The sequence below is a fragment of the Ovis canadensis genome, chromosome 2, assembly GCF_042477335.2.
Source record: "Ovis canadensis isolate MfBH-ARS-UI-01 breed Bighorn chromosome 2, ARS-UI_OviCan_v2, whole genome shotgun sequence".
Classification (NCBI taxonomy): Eukaryota; Metazoa; Chordata; class Mammalia; order Artiodactyla; family Bovidae; genus Ovis; species Ovis canadensis.
The window spans coordinates 207,712,835-207,731,961 of NC_091246.1; the positions used below are offsets into that span (position 1 = coordinate 207,712,835).

Below are 19,127 nucleotides of genomic sequence, written 5' to 3' on the forward strand. Positions count from 1 at the left end.
TAGGCAAATCGAGGCTTAAGGTGGCCGCACTTAAGACTATGTAACTATTAATAGTAAACAGCAGAACTGGAATTTTAATTTGTGGCTCCAAATCCTGTGCATTTGCCAGAAAGGTGCCCCCTGTCCCGCCCTTCAGTGAGTGGCAACCGGTGGGAAAGTGAAAGTGTTAGTCATTCAATCATTTCTGACTCTTTGTGACCCCATGGTCTGCAGCCCACCAGGCTCCTCTGTCCATGGAATTCTCCAGGCAAGAATACTGGAGTGGGTAGCCATTCCCTTCTCAGGGGATCTTCCTGACCCATGGATCAAACCCAGGTCTTGTGCATTGCAAGTAGATTCTTTACCATCTGAGCTACCAGAAAAGTCCACTGGTGAGAAGAACAGATCAATGAGAGCTGTTCTGAGGAAAGTGTTACCGGTGAGGCCCGTGAATGCGAGGATTCAGCCTGAGCGGCAAATTTGCTCATACTCCAAGGAACCAATCGTGCCATTCTTCTTCCCCTAGACTGCTATGTGACCAAGTCTTTTCCCACTGGGCTCCCCAGGAAGTCCTTGGCTTTAAGGGACTCATCAGGAGGGAAGACAACAGACTATCATAGGAAAAACTCATCCTTAGAATATAAATCCATGCTCCTTATTTTCCCCCTTAGTCCCCTTTCAACACCCCCTCCCCTTCCCCAACTTTCCTGATAGGATTTAGAGCCGCCCCTCTCTCCTTTAATCCATGGACTGGGCTAAAGCCCTCTGAGGATGCATTTAGCCAAACCAAACTTCGTGGGAGTTACCCATGCAGAGCACATCCTCAGTGTTTACATGTTGAATAGTTTATGATTTGCTCTACATCTGATCAGGCAGAGTCAACTACCAAAACTGCTGATCCGTGGAAACTTCACAGCCTTTCTGGGCATAATAACGGCTACAGCTACAGCTCATTCAAAGAGAGAAATAGCCTTTGATGAGCAGAGCAAGGACAAATTAAGACGTGACTCTGGCCCAGTATCTAGATAGTAGCCTGCTGCAGGAGGCTTTATTTGAAAAGAAATGGAGCGAGGAGTTGGGGAGGCTTCTGCCACACCCTCCTAAACAGTAGGAGAGGGACCAGGACATAAAGCAGGACATATTACCCAGGACTTTGGTGGCTCAGATGGTAAAGAATCTACCTGCAGTGTGGGAGATCAGAGTTCAATCTCTGGGTTTGGAAGATCGCCTGGAGAAGGGATTGGCTATGCACTTCAGTACTCTTGCCTGGAGAATCCCATGGACAGAGGAGCTTGGCAGGCTACATAGGGTTACAAAGAGTCAGACATGACTGAGTGACTAATACTTTCACTTCTTTCAGTGTATCAGAAACAAAGAGAGGCTATTGCTAAAGCAATTCTTTCTGTTATCTCTTTTCCAACCTGTAGCAGAGTCAGCTAATTGTCTCTAAGTTTCCATTATCTATTTCTTCTTTAGTAATGGAAGCCCTAATTTTTAGGAGGGAAGGATCTTGGCTCACTGAAATAAACTGTGTATTTCCCAAGTCTCTTGTAGTTGGATGTGATCATATGTCTAAGTTCTGGTAAAGAACTACTCTACTCTTCTTTCCTGCTGACTTGAATGTGTACATGATGACTGGAGCTTGAGCAGCAATCTTAAACCATGAGGTGGAAACTATTATTCAGGATGCAGACAGAAGAAGCTTGGAAATCTGAAGATTGTGGCACCAAGATTGCAGCCTGGACAGCTACTGTGTAGGTAATTGATATTTTTTGGCACTTGTAATCCAAACTCATTTTTCTCAGGATAATTTCACTAATAGTCACTGGACAATCCCATATCTCACTGAAACAGCCTTTGCAAGAGATGGAGAGACAACCACCTCTGTGCTGTTAGGAGCAGTGATTTCAGGGTCTTCGCAAGCCTCTGCTGACAACTTTCTACCATCTCTCAGCTTGTGTGGGAAATCCCACTTCATTTCCTTTCTTAATATTCAAGTTTATTTATTTGTTCTTTGATCAAACTTTACATCCACATTTCCAATGGTCTGTAGGACATCTACATGTGGATTTCTCATCAACTTCTCATCTTCAAGCTTTAAGGGGCCTCATTCCCACCTTCACCAGCTGTGCCAGTCCCTGGGTCAGAGAGATGTCCCCCTAAAGCCACCCTCCCTCTTTGTCAACAACATCCACTTGGGTATCTAGGACCTCAGAACTCCATCCAGAGAGCACAGGTCTGCTTCCTGCTTCCAAAGCCCATGCAGGTATCTTGACTGAATGGACATAATTTTGTAGTGTTGTTTTTTGTTCACTACCAGAGGCCAACACAATCACTTCGTGGCTTGTGGCTTGCTTTTGAAGTTGGAGGGTGGAAGGTGGTGAACCTGAGAGTTGACAACCTCCAGGAGTTTAGCAAGTAAAGGTTGAGGAGTCTGCAGGCCCAAGGGAACACAGCTTCTGGAGCCCACGGGTCCCCTCCTAGACCACACCTGTGTGTCCAGGACCCTGGAAATCTCTGCTCAAATTGCCCCTAGCCCATTTTCGGGGACTATGCAGACCTTGACCCCGGTCTGCCCTTCTGAGTGTGGACTGTGCTTCCCCAGTGTACACCTTGGGTCTACCAGTGGCCCAAAAGGTTGACATTTGTGAGGAGTGTGAGTGGAGCTTGGACACAGGGATTACGGTGTCCACATGTGTGATCACTAGGTCCCTCAGAATGCAGGATGGAAGAGAAAGGGTCGGGGGGGTGGGGATGGACCACCATGTCATAGAAAGGAACTCTGAAAAGTCTAAGTTTGAATTTAGAGGAAATTTACATTTGAAACTAGCTTTCAAGGTTATAATGTAAAGATATATTTGTCAGGATATGAGAATGTATTTTATTTAACCCCTTTATTAGCTTCCTTGATACTTGAAACATATTTCTCAGGATGTATCGATTTCCATTTGTCCCACAAATGTTAGGGGCTGTGCATAAAATGAGTGTGGAAATGTTTTTGGTAGAATTGCATCCTGCAGGTATAAAAATGGTCTAATGATCTAATCTAATAAATACATGCAATACACACTACAGAGACCTTCTATAGCAGGTGAGAGGGCAGTGAAAAGAGGGTGGAGATTACTCCCAGAAGGGGCCAAGTCCCACCTTCCCAGCAATCAGTGCGATAAGGCTTGGGATGCTTCCAAGAGGCGGTGCTTCAGATGTCTGTTCTTCTGTTCGGTAAGAGCTGCAGTTACTGCTTCACTGACACGTTCCTGTTACAAGCAAAGCTGTATCATGAGAGGAAACACTGCAAAGCAAGGGCTCTGTGGGACGGAAAGTAACAGCACCTGTTACCACTGACCTACACGACTGGGTAGACCATCTCACAGTTTCCAAACCCCCTTTCAAAGCATCCTCTTGTTTAATCCTCCCACCTAAGCAGGCAGGGCAGGTAAGATAGGTTTAATCATTCTCCACAGCAGATGGGAAATACGGAGTCTTGGTGAGATTAAATAACTCCGAGAGTTCATAACAAATAGAGGGAAGGGTCTAAACAGGAAGCCAGGCTTTGTAACTCCTAGGTTAGTACCCTTTTCACTTCACACAGTCCTAATCGCATTCAGAAACAGAAACGCCAAAAGAAAACTCCAGCATTTCTTTTCTGAAATAGCCTATGGACCATATTTGGTGAAAGGTTGGTGTGTCTATTTATGAAACCCCTTTAGTTCTATTTGGTTAATGATATTTAATCATATGTACCTTGCAGTAAGCTGGGTCAGTGGGGAGAGATGCATGGGGTCAAATAACAACTAGCACTTTGATAAAATCCCAAAGTTTTTAAGGAGCACAACTGATCCATTAAATAAAATTTCATAAGCCAAAGGTAAAATTAAAGTTAGAGGAACTGCCTAAAAATATCAGGTGGGTGTACTGGACCATGAAGTTTCTTTTTCTCAGGCAGTTTCAGGATCTGATTACTTAGCAAGATTGAAAACTTTGTGTGTGGAAGTTGAATATATAAAACAAGTCCGTAATCAGAGAGGCCAGTGTCCCTTTTTGATAAGCGGGTATCTTACATGTTTCCAGTGAGCCAGATAATGAAGTCTTCTGAAGTAGTAGCCAGGGAACACAAGCTGTTCATGATGCTGAGGTTCTCATCATTAGGTACTATAGAGTTCCTGTATCAGTTAATCTGTGCTACATAACAAATCATCCCCACAACTTTGTACATTGAAACAATGATCATTGATTAGCTCATGATTCTATAAGTGGCCTCTTGGGCTGGACTCACATAGGCAGTTCTGCTGGTCTGACTCAGGCTTACGCATATGGTTGTGGTCAGCTCATGAATGGGTAGAGGGACTGGGGCCTATTTCCACTTGCTTCATCTTTTGGGAGGCTAGCTCAAGTTTGCCTACATAATTTTCAAGCAAATATTTAAAACCTAGCATGCAAGAACATTTCAAGCTTATCTTTGCTTTCTGCTTGCTAAGGTCCCATTGGTGAAGGTGAGTTATAGGACCAAGTGTTAATGGGAGGAAATTCAAAGAAATTATTACTTTTTTTTTTTTTTCAAATCTACTGCAGTCTTTACATGCTTTTCAAAATGTCATGCTATTACGGCATTAAACTTGAAGTCTAGGATTTCAAGATTGAAATCAGATCCAACTGCTGACAAGGTGTTTCAGATGTACTACTCTAGGACAGCGATTCTTGATATCTGGAGACTCATGAACTAAAAACACAAGTTATCTCCATCCCCTCCCTCACTCACACACACCCTACTTCACTGGTGAGACAGGGAAAGGATACAGCAAACACTCTCATTTATAACGGGGGAGAAAGGAAGTTACAGTCACTGGTCATAGCAATTCTGAAATTGCAATGCAATCCAGCTGGGCTCATGCTGCCAGACCCCTTTTGCTGGAGACTGTAAATGTTCTTGATTAGTGCCTCTCTGGAAGCTGTTCTTCCCATCCATTTCTCCCTGGAATTGTTCACCAGTCTGTCATCTTGTACCAGTTCTTGTGAGGAAACACAGGAAACAATAGAAAAGATTGCTGCCCTCAAAATGCTTAACATTTCAATTATGCAAAAGTCACAGATGGTTGACATGACATGTTTAAGCTGCAGATGCAAAGTATTCTAGAAGGTCAGAAGCATAGGACAGATTAGGGATCCAGTGCTCTGTTAGTGATCTTAAATTAGATGAGGACCCAAAAATGGGTGAAGGTTTGACCTATAGAGGTTGGTACATGATTTTGGTTCTCAACAATAATATTTTTTTGGATCAAATGTCTCATTTTTAGAATATTCTTATTTGCTCTCTAGTTAAGTGATATGAGGTATCTTCAAGTGGTCCTTTGTCTCCTTATTCCTAGATTCCAGTCTTGTTGCTTGAAATTTTCACTCATCAAAAGTATAACGATAACACAAGGGGCCAATTCATTGATCCTTATATTTTAAATGGTTTTTCATACTGAGACGCCCTAATGTAGTGGCTCTCAGGGACACCTTCCGTAAGGACCATTTGGAAACATGGAGGAAATTTTCTACCATCGAAATGAATGGCACTGGGTACGTGTCAGGGATTCTGTGCATTGTGCAATATACAAGACACTCTTGCATAGTGAATAATGGATGCATGAGCTGCACAGTTTTCAAATGTCCCAGAAGACATCAATGTAGGAGAAAAATCTGTTTCTAATGATCCAAGCCTGAAGCCTAACTCTATTTTTATATAAACAGACTATTTTGGATACAGTTTAAATATATACTGAATTTTCCATGAGTACAACTACTATTCAAATGGGGGGGAAATGACACTTTACTTTCTTGGGAATGAAACAAAAGTTGTTGGCCACTTCAGAAAACTGGTACACTTGAGTTGCCAGTGTGGCACCTGTATCAGCTGGCAGTTGGCATTTTTAGCTGTGGAAACAGTAATATTTCTACATACAGGTGCAAACATCTGGCTTTTCCACTCCATCTTCTAATACAGTCATTTCTGAACTTTTTTACATATTGAAATATGTGTTATCCTATGAAAAATTACTTTCCTTTTATTTCTTCTTAAAATTACAACTATGACTTTATATAGATTTTTTTTGAAAATTATGTGTGAAGGTAAGATATATTATCTGTGATTATAATCTCAAGATAGGAAATAAGATGCTATAAAATATTTTCTCTAAAAGGAGACATGCTGGATCTATCTGATAGGGTTTAGAAACATTACCCCAATAAAAACTTATTAGGATAGAATATCTCTCAGAAGGCTCAACGGCACCGTTTAAATATGAGAAAGGCCAATAATTCTATGAAATCATACCCAGGGTCACGGGTAAACAGAAAGATAAATTTCACACTGGAAATACTTAGAAACTAGATGAGACTCTGCCAGGTTTCCTTAGCACACTAGTAAAGAATTTGATTTTCTTTTTTATAGGTTTAGAAAGATATTTTCTTATTAATTTTTATTTCAGTATGTTCCAGAATTTAGTCATATGCTTGTAACCTTCTCAGAGTTTTTTCAATTGATGGCCTTGGTTCAGCATGTATGGAAGCATCTGTCCTGCCCTCAGGTCCTTGTCTTCCTCCTTCTGACCCAGACTTGGTTGTAAGTGTTGATGTAGCTCTTGCCCCAGGCCAGGAGGACCTCCAGTTCCTAGCCAGCCACTTGCTTCTCACATTGTTCAGAGAGAGGATGAATCAATCTGATCCTTGGACAAGGCATCTCTAATTCTGAAATGGGCTTGCCTCCAATGCTGGCCAACATTTTATTTTCTGGGTTTGACCCATAGTTTGGCCCTACCAGCTCTATTGATGCCAACCTTCACCAAGTTTCAGCTTCTTTCTGGACCTTTTGGTATCTCCTACTCCTGAAAGATCCATACAGTCAAAACTATGGTTTTTCTAGTAGTTATGTACAGATGTGAGAGTTGGACCATAAAGAAGTCTTGAGCACCAAAGAATGGATGCTTTCGAACTTTGGTGCTGGAGAAGACTCCAGAGAGTCCATTGGACAGAAAGGAGATCAAACAAGTCAATCCTAAAGAAAATCAAACCTGAATATTCATTGAAAGGACTGATGTTGAAGCTGAAGCTCCAATACTTTGGCCACTTGGTGGGAAGAGCTGACTCATTGGAAAAGACCCTGACGCTGGGAAAGATTGAGGGCAAGAGGAGAAGGAAGTGACAGAGGATGAGATGGGTTGGATAACATCACCAACTCAATGGACATGAGATTGAGCAAACTCCAGGAGATGGTGAAGGTCAGGGAAGCCTGGCGTGCTGCAGTCCATGGGGTCATAGCGTCAGGCACAACTGAGTAAATGAACAACAGCAACTCCCAAGAGGGAGACCTGAGTAAATTTTCAGAGACTGATGGCCTGTGATATTCTTCATTTAGATAAGAACTACAAATGTGGTTATTCTTTTAGTTCCAGAATCCTTTGTTTGTCTCAATTTGTGAAAATAAATATTAATTCATCTGGATTCCGAAACACTTTCCTAAACTGACCAGACAGGATCCTCATGGATGGCAGTTTCTCCCCACAGTGGAGAGAAGTTGGTCGATCAGCTCACCTAACCCGTTTTCATCAGTGTGAACTTCTAGGCTTGCCATGGCCTGGAAAAGCTGTTAATCTTTTATAGACAGTAAATCAGCTTTTTTTTTTTTTTTTTACACCTTCCTTTTCCATCTCTGCAGCACTGATAGAGGCCGTAAACTAACTGGCTGGCATTTTAAAAGAGCCCTCCTATCTTCTATACTAAATTATGCCTTTGGGGAGGTAGATGTATCTTATTTGGCTATAGAAGTTTTCTTTTTTAAAATTTGGTCTGGTCGCACTCAGTAGGTACAGTATTATCGGCTACTAGTTTTCCACTCTCCATACCACACCAGAGTGAGCCAAATGACATTCTCAAAGCCTTGGAAACATATGAAGGTAAGAATGGGTCATTCTTTGGGGAGGAAGAGACAATACTTGGATCCAATGTTGGTAGTATCAAGCAAAGTACTGAAGAAATGCTTGGTTCTATTCAAAGCAATAAACAAAGGCTTCCTGCCTTCAGTGCCTCTGGGTATCACCTCTCAGTTCACTACCTTTTTCCCTTACCTGGAGGGAAACTGTTCTGGATAGACAAGTTGTATCAAGTAGCCTTCTCCTCTGGCTAGAACTGATGGATACAGCAATGGACAATCAACCTAAGCTAAGCAAATCAGATTCTCTCTGACATCTCCAGAGTTGCATGACAACACACAGGGATGGATCACTTGAAACTGATGCCCGTTGGTGGCAGCACTCTGGGGGAAATGTTCTCTGCTGCCGAGGTTTCCATCAGCCTTGGCTGTTTTCGTCATCCTCGATTTGGAGAGCTGCCTCTGAATCCTTTCAATAAATTGCATCTTTTTACTTAACTTAGGCAGAAACTGTTTCTCTCACTGGCAATCAAAGGAATGTTAGCTAACATACAGACTATGGCAGAGAATACCAATACAGTAAAATGTCTGCCCTACTTAACGACAAGGAATGAAGACAAACAGTGGGCATGATGTGGGGCAATATTTCATCCTGGGCATACTGGTGACCTTGGTTTCCAAACTAAAAAGTAGGAAGCATGATCTGACTGGTACGAGTATGCATTGGGGAAAAGAACATAATCTATTTGAAAGCTGAATTATCTAGAAATATGTAAGACATTTGATTCCTTGATGTCTAAATATACATATAAGACAAAGAAAAACAATGGACCGTAGAGAGGAAGAGAATAATTTAGGATTTGGCAAGTCACTCTGAAATTTAAAAAAAAAACAACCCTCTTTGCTTCACCCTGGAATGGCCCAGCTTTCTCGTGGTAAACCCAAATTCAACTTTCTCTCAGGAGGAAAGCAGGACCAGCATATTAATGAGAGTTCAACTTTACACTTCTATGATCAGTGAGAACAGCCTAATAGTCTCTTAATCACCTTGGGTCACCTTCCTGTGCTGTTTGTTTTAAATGCAAAAGAAAAGCTGCTTTGTCTACAGCTTTGGAGGTCACCGACTCCAGCAGAGAAAAGAAGGGGACTCTGAAGGGGACTCTTTGTCATATATTTCTTGGAAGGGTGTCTTTTCAGCTGTGAAGGGCAGTTTGATTTCCTCAACCTGATTCTATGGGGTTATCTCTAGGAGAGCCCAGCTGCCCTACTCCTGATCCCCTGAAAGAGTTAACATTTCTCCCAAGTCCTGACTCAGGCCAGCAGAGTTCCGATATGGAGATGACATGGCCTTATTTATGATTTGCCAGAGGCTCCATTTGGCTTTGTAAGTTTAATGTGTTCAGTTCAATAGGTGATAACTCTGATTGGACTTATGCGTCCAATAATCAACTGGGAAATATTTCTGATTCAATAAGATACATTATATGGCTGTATCCATTTCAGTAAGTAGTGTCTCTGGATTCCTGTACCAACTAGGGGATTTTTTTTTTTTCAAGAGAGCTATATCAGATTGTTCAGTTCACTTCAGTTGCTCAGTCGTGTCCGACTCTTTGCAACCCCATGAATCGCAGCACACCAGGCCTCCCTGTCCATCACCAACTCCCGGGATTCACTCAGACTCACATCCATCGAGTCAGTGATGCCATCCAGCCATCTCATCCTCGGTCATCCCCTTCTCCTCCTGCCCCCAATCCCTCCCAGCATCAGAGTCTTGTCCAATGAGTCAACTCTTCGCATGAGGTGGCCAAAGTACTGGAGTTTCAGCTTTAGTATCATTCCTTCCAAAGAAATTCCAGGGTTGATCTCCTTCAGAATGGACTGGTTGGATCTCCTTGTAGTCCAAGGGACTCTCAAGAGTCTTCTCCAACATCACAGTTCAAAAGCATCAATTCTTCAGCGCTCAGCCTTCTTCACAGTCCAACTCTCACATCCATACATGATCACAGGAAAAACCATAGCCTTGACTAGATGGACCTTAGTCAGCAAAGTAATGTCTCTGCTTTTGAATATGCTATCTAGGTTGGTGATTAGGACTGTGTATTTATCTCAGAACAAGACAAACTATTGCTGGTAATATAAGTTGGCTAAGTTAATCTAGTTTATAATAACATAGTCATGTTGAGGTCAAATTCATGCATACCATAGGTAAAATCTGAAGTGAAATGAATATGTTCATAGCTTTTGATCAAACGAAAGGGGACCCAATAAGAGGGGATGCACTATTCAACATTCCACTATATCCTGACTTGTTACAGTTTATGTAATTTGGAGTAGACAGGCAGACATAGCTACAGCCTCAGTTAGTAGGATGTTGACTTTTGATAATGTAACAGTCTTTGATGTGGGAAAAAATGTTTATAATCCCCGAAGCTCCTTTACCACTAAACTTTGGTAGGCAACATGGTGAAATTTTGACTAGAATTCATAGCCTCTCTATTCCCTGCATACCGCTGTATCGAGTTCAGAACTGCTTCTTCTCTGAACGGAAACCTTCACTGCTGGATGCCCACAAAAGTGCCAATGACATTTTCAGAGAAATACACAGGCAGATAAAAATTTTCAAAGGCCTTTTTATCTTTTCCTATTTAGATATGTTAAAACTTGCCCAGTAGTCAGTCCATGCCTGAGAATCTACTTTAGAGTTCTTTCTTGCTTTCCTAAGAAAGATATGTAAGAGTCTAACATTTATCAAGCACTTCTTATATGCCAAACACTTTTGAAGAGCTTTGCATGTGTGAGTCATCAAATCCATATAGTGGTCCCACCGAATGGCTGCTATTATCATCGTCATTTTACAGCTGAGAGGTTAACTTGTCTAGGGTTGTATAAATAGTAACAGAGCTGGGGACTGAACCCTGCATTTGGGAGCTGGGCACTGTACTCCTTGCTGCATGTTATGCCTTCAAAACTATTACTGCCGATACACATGAAAATTTTCTGACTTTTCATATATGCTTGAATTTCATGGTATCTGTTATCAAGGCCTCCGGGGGAAGCAGACATGCCAGGAACTTGAAGCTCAACAATAAACCAGAGGCTGTTTCCCTGGAAGGTGTTCCCATCTGTGCTCCTGCTTTACTTACTCTTAACAACAGCTTTTTGTCCTCTTATATTTCTTTTGGTCTGGGGCTTCCCTGATAGCGCAGTTGGTAAAGAGTCTGCCTGCAATGCAGGAAACCCCAGTTTGATTCTTAGGTCAGGAAGATCACTGAAGAAGGGATAGGCTACCCACTCGAGTATTCTTGGGCTTCCCTTGTGGCTCAGCTCACAAAGAATCCTCCTGCAATGTGGGACGCCTGGGTTCGATCCCTGGGTTGGGAAGAGAAGGGAAGAGGAAGATCCCTGGAGAAGGGAAAGGCTACTCACTGCAATATAAATAATATCTTCACTTTCCCCTCACAGTAACACTCCCCTGGTGAATCAGCTGGTAAAGAACCAGCCTGCCAATACAGGAGATGCAAAAGACGCAGGTTTGATCCCTGGGTTGGGAAGATCCCCTACAGAAGGAAATGGCACCCTGTTCTAGTATTCTTGCCTGGAAAATTCCATGGACAGAGGAGCCTGGTGGACTACAATCCATGGTGTAGCATAGTGTCAGATATAAGTCAGGTATTTTCCCAAAGTGATTATATCATTAACTATTCCATCAGCCATGTATGAAAGACCCAATTGCTCCACATAATCCCTATACTTGGTACTACCACCACTTATAGGAAGATAATTTTTAAAAATTGGCCGCTTCTTACAGTATCCCTAGTGTTATAATCATGCTTCTAAGTTGGGTAAGTTGACTCTGGACCATATAAAAATAAGATTCACCCACTGGTTCCCTAATCTGATATGAGATACAAACCAAGAGTAAAGCAATGGTATTTCTGATATCAGATTGCTTGCTTCTCTCTGAAATTCTGGCAGAACAATGTAAGCTATTGCCATCTTTAGAAGTCTTGAAAATCAACACAGTTTCTTATGCGTGGTTAGCAAGAAGAAATTCACTTAAGCTGGGCTAATTAAAGAAAGATTTATTGTAAGGATACAAACACATCTCAAGGTGCCCAATTTAGCAAGTCTATCGAATTTCACAGAACCAGAGAGAGATCAGTAAGATTCTCTTTTGTTCTCGCTTTCTTATGGATGTCCCTAGAACAGTAGCTTCCATCTCTGTTTACTAAAGGCATTCTAACCTGCACTTCTACAACCAGTAGAGAGAACTGGATGGGCTCAGCTTTAGTGAGATTTCAACCTTAGTCCAGTCAGCTCACATGGTCTGATAGGCAAGGACACATTGATTTAATGTCCCTTCCAGTCACAACCAGGCATCCTCTCTAAGAAAGAGAAGTGAAGAGCAAGAAAAGGAGAGGTAAATAGAATTACAGTTGTCTCCAACGTAAGGTTTTACAAACAGGTATCTATCTGATTTCTCAGTTGCTGTCACCAAGTATCAGTAGCTATCTTACCTTTAGCCTTAGAATTTGGGACAGATTCACCAAAGAATAAGATTCCCTGGTGGCTCAGATGGTAAAAGAATCTACTTGCAGTGCAGGAGACTTGTGTTCCTGGGTCAGGAAGATGCCCTGGAGAAGGGAATAGCTACCCATTACAGGATTCTTGCCTGGGAAATCCCATCAACAGAGGAGACTGGCAGGCTAGAGTCCAAGGGGTCGCAACGAGTCAGACCCAATTGAGTGACTGACACTTTCACTTTTTTTTCAGCTTCACCAAAGAATAGACTACCCACCTATACCCACCTGCCACGAAAATGTAATTGTGTATGCATTTTGATTATACTGATTCCTTCGAATTTACTGTACTTATACATGCTATGGGAAAATACAGAAATAGCTTATATCCTTCAGTAATAATTGCATATGTCTTAATAAGTGTTCTTGGTAGCTCACAAAGGTACTTGGTGAAGCCAGAAAGATACTAAACTAGGTTTATTTTTGTTGACAATGCTAATGTGAGACTTTGATAAAAACCCTGAAAATGATCATTCTTGATCAAATCAGTTAAGAAAAGATGCCTCGTATTTAATAAATTTCATCTCTTTTTGGCATGTGACATTACAATGATTTACTTAAAGATTACCATTGAACATTTTCCTTTAAAAATAAAACCCTCACATTAATTCAATTCGTAAAAGCAAGACCTCAGTAGTTGCCTTGTAGTGTCAAAGGATTACCATAACATTACCATAAACTCCTTCTTTTCTCTCACACACACAAACGCACAGAATCACAGATGTCATAGAAATTTTACTGTTGGCACATAACAAATAGATATATTTAAGAATTCAAGGGAGTTCCCCAGAGGCCTAATGGTTAGCATTTCAGGTTTTCAGTACTGGGGTCTGAGTTTAATCCCTGTTCAGGGAACTGAGATCCATGAGCTGTGCGGTGTGGTCAAAAGGGGGAAAAAAAGAGCTCTCAAATTTCTGGTTGTGAATTACTCATTTGTAATTATCTGTGCCTTCATGCTCAGTTGTGTCCGACTCTTTGTAGCTCCATGGACTGTAGCCCACCAGGCTCCTCTGTCCATGGGATTCTCCAGGCAAGAATAATTGAGTGGGTTGCCATTTCCTTGGATCTTCCAGCCCAGGGATTGAACCCATGTCTCTTGTGTCTCCTGCATTGCAGGCGGATTCTTTTCTGCTGAGCCATTGGGGAGGCCCATGATTATCTGTGGCAACTGGCTAATCCTAGACTCATGTACCACTGCCAACCAGCATACCTTGGCCATTCTTCCCTTTATAAGTTAGTGTGTGGTCAGGGATAGCAAGTGACTTTGAACATTAACCTAGGGAATATGCAATTAGAAAGAGCTAGCTACAAAAAGAGAAAGCAATTGATTGTGCTCCTGAACTAAAGAGCAGTGTGTTTTGAACTGTCTGCTGTTGGGATTATCTCCATCTTGTCTTGTCTCCACTCATGCAGGTGATTGAAGGGGCGAGCATCCATGACAACAGCTCCTAAAACCAGGCAAACCCATCTTCCATGGCCTGCTTCTCCACATACCCTAAGCACTATAGAATCAGGACTTACATTTCCTTAAAAATGTAGGTGTTAACATCTTCTTAAATTTATAAAACTGGTTTACTACTCTAAAAAAAGAAAATTTCTCTCACAGGAGAAAATGTCCTCAGAGGTGGCAGTTCCCAGATCTCAACTCTTCCTGGGGTAGAGTGGGATGCCATGCACAGAAGGAAGGAGAGGAAAAGAGATATGCCAGCAAAGGCTCTGCGATTGCACGGACTCTGGCTTTCCTTGGATTCACGGTAAAAGAATTCACTTTGATCCAGTTCTTCAAAGCTTCCAATTACCTACGGGATAAGGATCGTGGAGACCAATTTACACTGATCATAATTTAGAGACTCTAAGTATTTAAACATAATACTATAGAATGAATGAGAATAATTAATATTAATATTACATATTTATAACACCTCAATATTCAGTATGCTTTCATATCCCTTCCTGAATTCAATTCCCAAGCATTTCTTTGTGATTTTCTAGGAACATAAAGATAACAGGAGAGTGTTGTACTGATTTACCAATAGTAAGCAGTCACTTGGACCTGCTTTGCAAACACTCCATTTCTTCTTCAACCAGCCCTGCACACTGTCGCCTGCCTCATCTTCCTGAAAGATCACCGTTGATCACTTCTGTCTTCTGCCCCTTTTTGCCTTTCCTGGAGGTTAAAACTAGATTTCTTTACCTGGCATTCAACCTGCTCTATCTATCTAGTCTGCCTTCTGCCTCCTCCAGTGACCCTCGGTTGTAGGGGAGGTGCTGTTTCTATTGCTTAGCTATAACTACCACTGGGTAATTCCTTTTTACCAAAATCTCTCCCTCCCTTTTCATCCCCCTGAATCAATTCAAATCCTGGTATTCCTAATAGTTTTGGATTAATATATTTTGATATTATTCTGAGGCTCATAAGTGGGTATTTCCAAGGCCTTTAATAGTTGATAGCTCTTACCATCTTAAGATAATTCTTTTTCTTTTATTACTTTTCAAGTTGAATTTTAGTTTGTTTAATAATAATATTGCCATTTCCACTTTGTTTGTTTGTCTTGTTTTGCTAGAATTTTCCTAGATTCTCATCTCCAAAACTTTAAGTAATTTTTTTAAGGTATTGTTTCCTCTCTTGCTTTCCTCTTCTCCACGCTCCCTTCCTTGCCTTAACACAACTTAAGGCACAAGAATCTCTTTTAATTAAGGAATTAAATCCGTTCACATTTATGGAGATAACTGAATGCTTGATTGTTTGAGTATCAATTAACACTTGTAAACAACTTAGAGCAGACTCTAGGATAAAGCAAGTTCTTCTTGTGCTTGTTCAGGCAATCAATCCATCCTATTCTTGCCTTCTTGGGTTGTATTTTCTATTTGAAAGGCTTTCTTGTCTTTGGTTTTGCTTGTTTTATGTTTTTGTTTTGTTTTGCCTGTGTTGTTTTGGGTCCTTGTTTTTCACTTTTACTAATAAGGTTTTCTTTTTTTCCCACTGATGGTATTTGAAAGTTCTAAGTCAGCCATGAAATTAAAAGATGCTTACCCCTTGGAAGGAAAGTTATGACCAACCTAGATAGCGTATTGAAAAGCAGAGACATTACTTTGCCAACAAAGGTCCTTCTAGTCAAGGCTATGGTTTTTCCAGTGGTCATGTATGGATGTGAGAGTTGGACTGTGAAGAAAGCTGCTGCTGCTGCTGCTAAATCACTTCAGTCGTGTCTGACTCTGTGCGACCCCATAGGCGGCAGCCCACCAGGCTCCCCCGTCCCTGGGATTCTCCAGGCAAGAACACTGGAGTGGGTTGCCATTTCCTTCTCCAATGCATGAAAGTGAAAAGTGAAAGTGAAGTCACTCATTCGTGTCTGACCTTGACTTCCAGGCAAACACAGTGTTAGATTCCCGCAAGCCTCTGGTCACAATACTTTCATCAACACATCAACATAGAACCTTGTTGTACACGAGCTTCTGCTGAAAGGCACATAGTTTAATATATGCTATTGATTCATTAACACTGAGAGCCGAAGAATTGATGCTTTTGAACTGTGGTGTTGGAGAAGACTCTTGAGAGTTCCTCGGACTGCAAGGAGATCCAATCAGTCCATTCGGAAGGAGGTTGGTCCTGGGTGTTCATTGGAAGGATTGATGCTAAAGCTGGAACTCCAATACTTTGGCCACCTGATGCGAAGAGTTGACTCATTGGAAAAGACTCTGATGCTGGGAGGGATTAGGGGCAGGAGGAGAAGGGGACGACAGAGGATGAGATGGCTGGATGGCATCACCGACTCGATGAACATGAGTTTGGGTGAACTCCGGGAGTTGGTGATGGAGAGGGAGGACTAGCGTGCTGCGATTCATGGGGTCGCAAAGAGTCGGACACGACTGAGCGACTGAACTGAACTGAACTGAACTGAAGTCTTATTTTTACTGTCTCAGTATTCTTAGATTTTTTATAACTATGTTTAAACTTACATTCTCTCTTGAAATTGATATTTAATCTATATCTAAACTCTCACTTTCCTCAAAACAAGGCAAATCTTTTCACTTAATTTCTGTACCTCTTTCTCTTGCCTATGTTTTATTCAAATTACTCTGAATTTTAAATTCTAATTATTATGAATCATTTTACATTATGCTTATCTTTTCTTAAAAATTGTAGTGTGTATTTTTTGTAGTGTGTTTTAGAGCCATATATCAACAACTATTTATTTTTTAATTAAAACTCTTATGAGCATGTCTTTTTTCCTTGAACGGTACTTCTTTTTTAAAATCAGTTTTTCATTTGCCTTATCTTCCAATAATTGTTCTAGAAAGTATTCTTAAGTTGTAAACTAAGGCCTTAAATATCTAAACTTACCCTCCCTTTGTGGATATGTGAATGATAGTTCTGATGAAGAAAGAATTCTAGGTTCAAAATAATTTCTTTTAAAACTTTGAAGGCATCACTCCATTGTTTTCTATTAATAGCACCTTGTACTTTAGAAAATATGCAAATATGATTCCTGATCTTTTATAGGTCATTTGGTTTATCTTTCTTGTGGTTTTTTACGATTGTCTTTTAATCTTAGAGTTCAGAAAATTGATCGTTGTGTGTCTAGGTCTGTTTCTTTTAAAATTATTTCTGCTCAGCACTCAATAAATTATTTAAGAAATTTTGCATAATTTTTTTCTTTTTAAAATGTCTAAAGTACTTATTTAAATGCAAACACAATATGTAATATATTTGTTTTCCTTTCTTTTTTATTGTGTTAAAATGTACATAACATAAAATATACCTTTTAAACTATTTTTAAAGTGCACAATCCAGAGGTCTTAAGTACGTTCCCATTATGGTGTAACCATCACTACTATCCATCTCCAGACCTTTCTCATCATCCCAAAATGAAACCCTGGAACCATTCAACAATATCTTTTTATTCCCTGCTTCCTCAAGCCCCTGGTAACTACAATTTTACTTTCTGGCTCTATAAATTTGGTACTATAATACCTCACATAAGTGAAATCATACCATATTTGTCCTTTTGTTTCTGGCTTGTTTCATTTATGCATATTTACAAGGTTTTTCCATGTTGTAGATGTATCAGGATTTCATTTCTTTGTAAGGCTGAGTAATATTATATTATGTGAATAAACCACATTTAGTTTATCCATTCATCCACTGATGGATATTTGGATTGTTTCCACCTTTTAAGCTGTTGTAATGCTGCTATGAATATTGGTATATATCTGTTAGAGTTCTTGCCTTCAATTCTTTTGGATATATATCTAAAAGAGGAATTTCTTGATCATATAATTCTATGTTTAACTTTTTTGAGGAGCCACCATACTGTTTTCCATAGCAGCTGTGTCATTCACATACCTACTAGCAGTGCCTGAGGGTTCCAGTTTCTCCACATCCTCGCCAACATTTGTTGTTTCTGTTTCATTTTGTGTTTTTAGTAATAGCCATCCTAATTGATGTGCAGTGGTGTCTCACTGTGGTTTTGATTTGCATTTCTCTAATGGTTAGTGACGTTGAGCATTTTTTCCTGTGCTTCCATAATTGCTTATTTGGTGGTTCTTTCTTGGTCTTTCTTCCCTTTTAGAACTCCAATTAGAGGAATGTTGCATCTCCTGTAACTCTCTTTCCTGTCTTAATTTTGTACCTATTTTCATCTTATTTTTTACTGCACACTCAGAGATTTCACTGGCCAGATATTTTCATTTACAAACTCTGTCTTTGGCTATGTAAATTCCGTTATTTGGGCCATCTGTTGTTTATTATGGTGATCATATTTTTAATTTCCAAGGATTCTGATAGATTCTTTTTCACAGCCATCTGTTCTTTTCGGTATGACATGCTCTTAACTCTCTTTTGTTTCTTCTATTAACTCTGCGTCTTTAGGAATTAGTTCTTCCACTCTCTGAGCTTACTCTCTCTCTTTCATGTTACTCATTTCCTTCAAATGATTGGTGGATGTTGGCTGTATATTCATATTTATGAATGACCTGGATTGGTAGCCGGAGTGCGCTTCCCCAGTCTGAATGAAAATCCCTGTTTCTCTAGCAGTGATAGGTTCTAAATAGGACCCCCTTTCCTTTGATAACTCATAAAGGAAGCAGAGGGAAAGATGTGCAAGTTGTTACTTTTCCCAAGGGAATTGCATGCTGCTGCTGCTAAGTCGCTTCAGTCATGTCTGACTCTGTGCGACCCCATAGACGGCAGCCCAACAGGCTCCCCCATCCCTGGGATTCTCCAGGCAAGAACACTGGAGTGGGTTGCCATTTCCTTCTCCAATGCATGAAAGGGAAAAGTGAAAGTGAAGTCGCTCGGTCGTGTCCGACTCTTCACTACCCCATGGACTGCAGCCCACCAGGCTCCTCCGTCCATGGGATTTTCCAGGCAAGAGTACTGGAGTGGGGTGCCATTGCCCAAGTGATCGTATATTACCTAGAGGGCTTCCTGCTTTTCTGGTCCCAACAACCACCTTGGCAAAGCTCTGTATCAGATTTTTCATTTATTTGGCCAGTGGAAGACTATATCCCAGTTCAAACAACAGAGCTGGCAACTCTGAGAGTAGGAGGCTGGTGCAGCTGTTCTGTAAGTCTTTAATTATTCACCTAGCCTACCACCCCATTGCCAGTTTCTTCCTGTACTTCTTACTGTCTTTGATCTTAGAATTTCAAGATTC

General features: G+C 40.8%; 1 long non-coding RNA gene across 1 annotated transcript in view; it reads left to right on the forward strand.

The window, feature by feature from the left end:
* Positions 1–1,523: 1,523 nt before the first annotated feature.
* The window catches only part of LOC138434088 (uncharacterized), a 65,329-nt gene continuing 47,725 nt past the window's right edge, over positions 1,524–19,127 (forward strand). Inside the window, exons 1-2 of the long non-coding RNA XR_011254642.1 lie at positions 1,524–1,737; positions 14,075–14,222. This is a non-coding gene — a long non-coding RNA (uncharacterized lncRNA). The remainder of the gene's footprint in view (positions 1,738–14,074; positions 14,223–19,127) is intronic.